Below are 7210 nucleotides of genomic sequence, written 5' to 3'. Positions count from 1 at the left end.
ACAATTAGTATTATGCTATATTGTTAGACATGCACTTTCACTTCAAAGCAGTCAATGTTTGTGCCAAAATTATTTACAAAAAGTTTGTGAAAACTATGCACATCAGGGGTGTGCTTTACTAATGTAAGATAGGCTATATAATTACAATAGTTCATTCTTTTGCATGTTTGCATGAGATACTTCTGAAAACAACAGCAAATATGAGTGCCATTGTTTTGGGATGTTTCCCTCATGGAAGCATCATAAGCCGTTTTCAGACAGGTTTCTGCACATTCTGCACGGGACGATTCCGTATTTGACACCTAAGTCAGGGGCATAAAGGCCACTGTGGCCTTAAGATGGGTTTTTTTTCAGGGGGCATCAAGGCCAAAGTGTAGGGCAACGGCGGCCATGGCCTCATGGCCTTGGTATAATTCCCACCCTGGTTCAGACTACCCAAAATTCAAGCTATATACAATCCAGATAAGCAAAAAATCGGATTTCGACTGCCAGTGTGAACTAAGCCTTAGTCAGAGACAGAGCTCTGGCCTAGGGTGTGGCTTAGGGACTCTATAACGCCACCTAGCCTGTTGTCTGTTGTGGTTGACACATACATTGATGAAAATTAACCAAATTTGGTGGGCATGTGTGTTGCTAATGCACATGCCCACCAACAAGTACGTATTTCTTTTATAGATTCCGAAATGTCCTGGCCCGCCATCACCGCTTGCGGCTATATTTATTATTATTAATTTTGTTTTGTTGTACTACAAACTAAGCAGGATTTAGACTGAGATACTGTGTCCTCAATTAACTTGAAGAGAAAACCTTAACCTTTTATGATAATATGTGTTAGCTTAGCTTATGGTTGGCTATGTCATAGCTCTAACTTAGCCAATAATATAATAATATCTGACAACAGAAAACAGAATGCATAGCACACCCATCTTGCCTACAGAATTGCTGTCATTCATCATCCAGTTGACAATAAATTGGTTAACTATCAGAAGCACTTAACCTCCAAACTTGATCTCATGACTAATATGACTGCAAATATTAATTGAAAGGAACCCCTTGTGCGTTTAAATGAGCACAACTAAAGTTAAAAGGTGGATTGTTACAATGTAAGCTGAGCAATAGTTGACATACTGTCCTCTTACTTAGCATTTTTGAGTAAAATACACATTATCATGCTGTTTTTAATCAACGGAAATGTCAATTTTGGTTGGTTACTACATAATGCACCAATTGTTACATTTGGGGAAAAAAAAAAACGCAACCCCCGCATTATGTAGTAACAACCGCAATATGTAATAACTTATTACATAATGCAGCAAAATGTATTACATATTGCGTTCAAGAAGTTTATTACATAATGCGGCAGATATTACAAAATGCGGCAATTATTACATAATGGCATGCACATTTATTACATTATTACATAATGCGGTGTTATTACATAATGCGGTGCTACAAGGTGTCTGTCCAATGAGCATGGCCTGAGACAGGAGTCCGCTACAGCATATGCTCCTCATGTGAATGTAGAGTGCCGTGGGCAGCAGTTAGGGGTTTGTGGAAAGCAACCGTGTGTAGTCGCTTGTGCTTTAGAAGGGGAGTAATGTGATGTGCCTGCACCTTGTTTTTGTACTTTTACTTTGAAATGTATATGTCATATCGTCTTTGTGTTTGTGTCTCCGCCCCCTCCCTTATTATCAGGCTGCTTATTTTGTCCTGTGTTCCCTTCCATTCGTCATCGCACCAATTCTTTATTTCCTGCTCAGTTCCTTATGCTCTACTCTATCGTATTCATCAGAACTTTGTTCTATTGTCGTTCATGATGATGTGAGGATCACGCTATATCACCACACCACAATCCCAGTGAGTAATTCAATAATACGCCAGCCGAATCCAGGTGAACCTGCTTTGTTGGTGAAAGTTTTTTTTTTTTTGCTGTTTCCTCTTGCCAAGGGAGACTCTATAGGATTAGAGGTAGTGATTGGTGATATGCTTTGGCCAATTATTGATGTTAAGCCTTTCTTGTTCAATGTGTTGAATGTAAGGCGTGGCACTACAGGTGAATAGGGTAAAATGATTAATCACTGTGAAGCCTTGGTTGACTACATTAATATGAAAAGGCAGGATCTAATCAAATATGTGCTGATTTGCGTATACACTTTAAAAAGACAATGAGTACATTAGATAAAGCCAGGTTCAAACTGACCTTTTCATACATATTGGATTAAACATATTTTACACAGGGAGTCACCTTCTCAGAGGACTCATCCATGGATGCTAGCATCTCTCACTAGCATGCCTCTTAAGGTGATGAAATGGAGGTTTACTTGCACAGCTGCACATAGCCTACATGTGCGCAAATATAATCTTGGTAACCTCAAAACCTCAGCCAAGGCAACATTGTGCGGACCCCCTGCAATCTCTGGCGACCCCAAATGGGGTCCCCGGACCTCAGTTTGGGAACTACTGGATTATGGGATGGAGGAGGAGAGGGTACCCTGTGCAGGCCAAGGGGTTCAGGGGGAACCCAAATCTCTGCATGAAGTCACAGTTACTGTATAAACTTTGCATTGCTTCTTGCACAGTGAAAGGCCAGTAACCTGCATTCATAACAATTGCAGTGTGCCCAAGGTCCCTGAAACCTATCTATTATACAATACACAATTGCAGTGCGCCCAAGGTCCCTGAAACCTATCTATTATACAATATACACAATTGCAGTGTGCCCAAGGTCCCTGAAACCTATCTATTATACAATATACACAATTGCAGTGTGCCCAAGGTCCCTGAAACCTACAAATATATACTGTATACAATATACACAATTGCAGTGTGCTCAAGGTCCCTGAAACCTACAAACATATACAATATACACAATTGCAGTGTGCCCAAGGTCCCTGAAACCTACAAACCTACTGTATATACAATATAAACAAATGTCTTATGATAGCTGAGATCAAAGGCAACCACTGTTAAACTGCATTCCTTCCTGTTCCATATTACAGGTGTGCCTGTTTGCAGAAGATAAGGGAACAATTACGTAGGGAGCATGCATGCTAGAAGCAGGTTTAGCAGTGTGTTTCCCCTCCTTTCGACATCATGCAGTTTGGTATGAGGTCTTATTTTTCAGAGCTGATACGGAGAGAGATACAGAGATAAAACTGAAAGAGTTGGACAACCTTCGGTCCAGGAAAACAGATTTGTGTCCAGTGGCCGAGGTGAGTCATTCTCAGCATCCGCATAAAGAGCTTTGGGGGTCGGGAGAAGCGATACTTTTTTAAAAAAAAAATCTCATTGAGATTAAGAAAAAGTTACACTCATAATCATATAATATATCTGTCTGGACTTTAAAGGAAATATTATTCCTTATTATGAATATTTTATTTTGACAGATGTATGAGGCAAAGCCCTTGGGGTCGGCAACCCAAAATGTTCAAAGAGCCATTTTGGACCAAAAAAACAAAAAACAAATCTGTCTGGAGCCGCAAAAAAATGAAAAGCCTTATGTAAGCCTTATATGAAGGTAACACAGGCTGTAAGTGCATATTATCTATATTAGCCTACTATCAAAATGACTAAGTAGGCTACAACGAGGCTACATAATGAGCTTTCATGATTAAATGTTTTTCCCTACAGCGCATCTCGGAGAGAATGACACACCACGTAACTACTCCGCTGGTGCTTTAAGTTCAACTTCGTGTAATCACCGTCCGTGAACCGTTGTTTTCCACGTTTTAATATCTATCAGGTTGCAACAAAATTTCTCCAGAAGTAGGCTACTGCAATCGCACTTTTTCTCTCAGTCCCAACTGGGTAGTCGGCTGCAAATGTAGCATGCCTTCCCTGAAAATGTCTTTCTAAATGTCTCTCTTTTTTTTGTTCGCCAACTTCTCATTACAAAGCAAGCAAACATGCAGGCAATCCTTCCGCAATGGCAATGAAAGCAAATGATTCGGTCCATTCTGCCTTAAATTCTCTGATCTCATCGGCTATCTTTCTCTTTTTCCCTTTGGGATCCATGCCATGGCCATGCTGACACCCGCCGGTTTGTTTACAACCACAGCCACCTGCATGGCACGGCGCCGCCCTGAAACGTGTGTCGCAGGCTATCAAATCTTCGTTGACAGAAATGTTGAACTTTAATATTTATTATGCACATTTTTACAACATTGGAAAACGTTAAGAATGTTTGTCCTGATACAGAAACCATATTAAAACAAACAAACAAAAATCCCCCCATTCATTTTCATACATTTTTGAAGACGCTCAGGGAGCCACCATGGTTGCGCTAAAGAGCCGCATGCGGCTCCAGAGCCGCAGGTTGCCGACCCCAGGGCGTAAAAGCATGCAGCCATAGTACTTTTTTCAATAAGCTGCGCGCTGTTATCACCTCTGGTATAGCCAGTTCAGGGGGCCGCGCAGCGTCGACACGCCTGGGCCCGGTAGATTAGTATAGCCCCGTGAGCGTGGAAAGAGACGTCTGAAATGTGATGCGAACACGACGAGGAGAGAGGGATGTCACAGGTCAGGTGGGCTATAGAAACTTTGCATTTCTACTAGAATAGATGTTATCATGTTAGGATGAGTGAAGCATAGGCCGTTTCCGTCTATTGGTGTTATGTAACAAAGACAGAAAAGTTGAATGATCTAATCTAATACAATTTGCCTACATTTTTCATCAGAGGCAATGGGCTGACCTGAGACCTGCTGGATGGGGTAAATCTGGTCATGAAAGATTTGATATACAAATTCTTAGCTCCAGTCAAGGGGTCATTGTCTTCAGTGTACATGTAATAGCTGTGCTGCTACAACCTTGTGCCTATAGAAAGTCATCATACCCTTTTAAAGGGATATTCCGCCATTTTTGGAAATACGCTCATTTTCCACCTCCCCTCGAGCAAAACAATCGATATTTACCTTGTTCTCGTTCATCCAGCCGTTCTGTGAGTCTGGCGATACAACTTTTAGCTTCAGCCTAGCATAGATCATTGAATCGGATTAGACCATTAGCTTCTCGCCTGCTAGCTTCATGTTTAAAAGTGACTAAGATTTCTGGTAATTTTCCCATTTAAAACGTGTCTCCTCTCAAGTTAGAAAGTGCAATAAGACCAACTGAAAATGAAACCTGGCGTTTTTCTAGGCTGATTTGACATGGAACTACACTCTCATCTGGCGTAAGAATCGAGGCAACTTGCAAACGTACCATAGGCGTAGTGATATCGTACACTGTAAAATGTTTCACTGTGAATTTACTGTAAATTGCTGGCTACTAATTGCATGACTTTCACAGTAATTTACTGGTACTAATCTCACAGTAAATTACTGTGAATTTCATGTTTTACTGTAAAAGTCATGCAACTCAGTAGCCAGCAATTTGCTGTGAATTTACAGCATCATGTTGTGTATAATCACAATACCATACTGTACATTTTAATTTTTACTGTAAAAGTCATGCAATTTAGTAGCCAGCAATTTGGAGTAAATTTACAGTATCATGTTGTGTATAATCACAATACCATACTGTATATTTTCATTTTTACTGTAAAAGTAATGCAACTCAGTAGCCAGCAATTTGCTGTGAATTTACAGTGAAAGATATTGTACATTTGAACATTTGATTTGTGATTTACCTGACCTATACCAACATGTTTTGGATCTGGTCAATAAAAGCAACAACAAAGAAAATACCATTTGAACTTTTAATGAACACTTTTCAATGAAAATCATTGAGCAGGCCATACAAACATTATAATATGAAGACATAGGATTGAACAAAAAAATATTGTACAGGCCTGAGACGGTGCAGCATAACCTTGTCTGATTTGACACGGAATGAGTCAGGGGGTAAATAGTGCAGTGTGTAAGTGCAGTATGGCAAGTCCATGTAATGTAGTATGTGTGCTCAGGATGCGAATGGCATGAGGAAAGAAACTCCTCCTCAGTCTTCTGTTTTAGCCAAGTGGGATTAGACGTCTGCGTTACCTCAATGGTTTAAATAGTCCATGGTCAGAGTGTTAAAAAATGTTGGCCCCCTGTCCGTCCTCTTCTGGTCCTGCAGGGGTAGGGTGGTGCTCTGATGGTACCTTCGGCAGTAAATCAAGTATCTGTAAAAGAGTACAATAGGCCCTGTCCATGAATATAACTAATACAAACTACTCAAACTAGTAATCTTTTGTGACAAATAAAAAAAATACCCACATTAGCAACCTATAAGTCAGATGCAATAGTTACAGTATAAGTAATGCAGATGTCGGGTGCTTTTCTTTTGATAGGAAGGATATTTCAAAGTGACCCCACAGTTCTGAGCAATAGTATATCTGTGTGATATCATACCTAAGTGCAACACTGTCTCCAGCAGCTCCAGCCTTTGTACGTACACCACCTTTCTGATGCCTTACATCGATCGTCCCCCACCTGACTTGCAATAGCAGCCTTTGGCTCCACACTGAGATTGTGACATGGCACCTAAAAAATAAAACAGCAATTGTCATACACCTTGTCATGGTTGAGCAAGATTTAAAAAAATGAAGCATTAAAAAATAAGTAAGACAAGTCAATGAAATGTACAAACAGATATTATAATTACCTTGTGAAGGCACCCTTGCCACCACCACCATCACCATCTACTGTATGTTAATTCCTCGTATCAGTTTATTTGTGAGGGCTCTGTCAATAAAAGATAGGATTTAACATAAGTATGCATTCTATACAATACACTTGAAATAATGAATATGATCAGTTTGGCAGATATTCACAACACTTTACATTACCACCAACACAATGGTAAACATGGATATTTCAAGAGTATGGTATTTTAAGTAGCTGCATTCATTCACAGTAGAGCAGTCACAATGGTACCAATAAATACATTCAAAACACATTAACACTTACGCCACGTTGAGGGAAGCAGCTATGGCTTCTAGACGTCATCAATTAGTAAGTAGTGCAATCAGGACAGACCGACTTTACCCGGGATGGTTGATGGAGCCCACTACACAATCATAACAAACAGACAAGGAAGAGAGGGGATAAACGTACAAATAAATGCACACATCATAATGCTATATGTAATTCTGTACATTTTTTGTATGTGAATGTGTGCAGGGCCGGACCTACATTATTCTGGGCTGTCTTCGTATGGAAGTGGCACAAATTTGGAATTTTCGAGAATGCGCTCAGTGTTCCCAGGGCACCAGTCCTCACAATGCAATGTCTG

At 40.2% G+C, this 7210-nt stretch overlaps 1 long non-coding RNA gene across 1 annotated transcript; it reads right to left on the bottom strand.

Moving 5' to 3' along the window:
- Window positions 1-5679: 5679 nt before the first annotated feature.
- LOC134089640 (uncharacterized) lies at window positions 5680-6630 on the bottom strand. Its single transcript, XR_009940094.1, has 3 exons — window positions 6581-6630; window positions 6328-6459; window positions 5680-6098 (listed from the first exon to the last, which is right to left on the bottom strand). It is a non-coding gene; the product is annotated as an uncharacterized LOC134089640 (long non-coding RNA).
- Between the last annotated feature and the right edge of the window lie 580 nt (window positions 6631-7210).

The sequence above is a fragment of the Sardina pilchardus genome, chromosome 8, assembly GCF_963854185.1.
Source record: "Sardina pilchardus chromosome 8, fSarPil1.1, whole genome shotgun sequence".
Lineage (NCBI taxonomy): Eukaryota > Metazoa > Chordata > Actinopteri > Clupeiformes > Clupeidae > Sardina > Sardina pilchardus.
The sequence above is the reverse complement of the archived record's forward strand: the minus strand, read 5'-3'. Positions and strand labels throughout refer to the sequence as shown.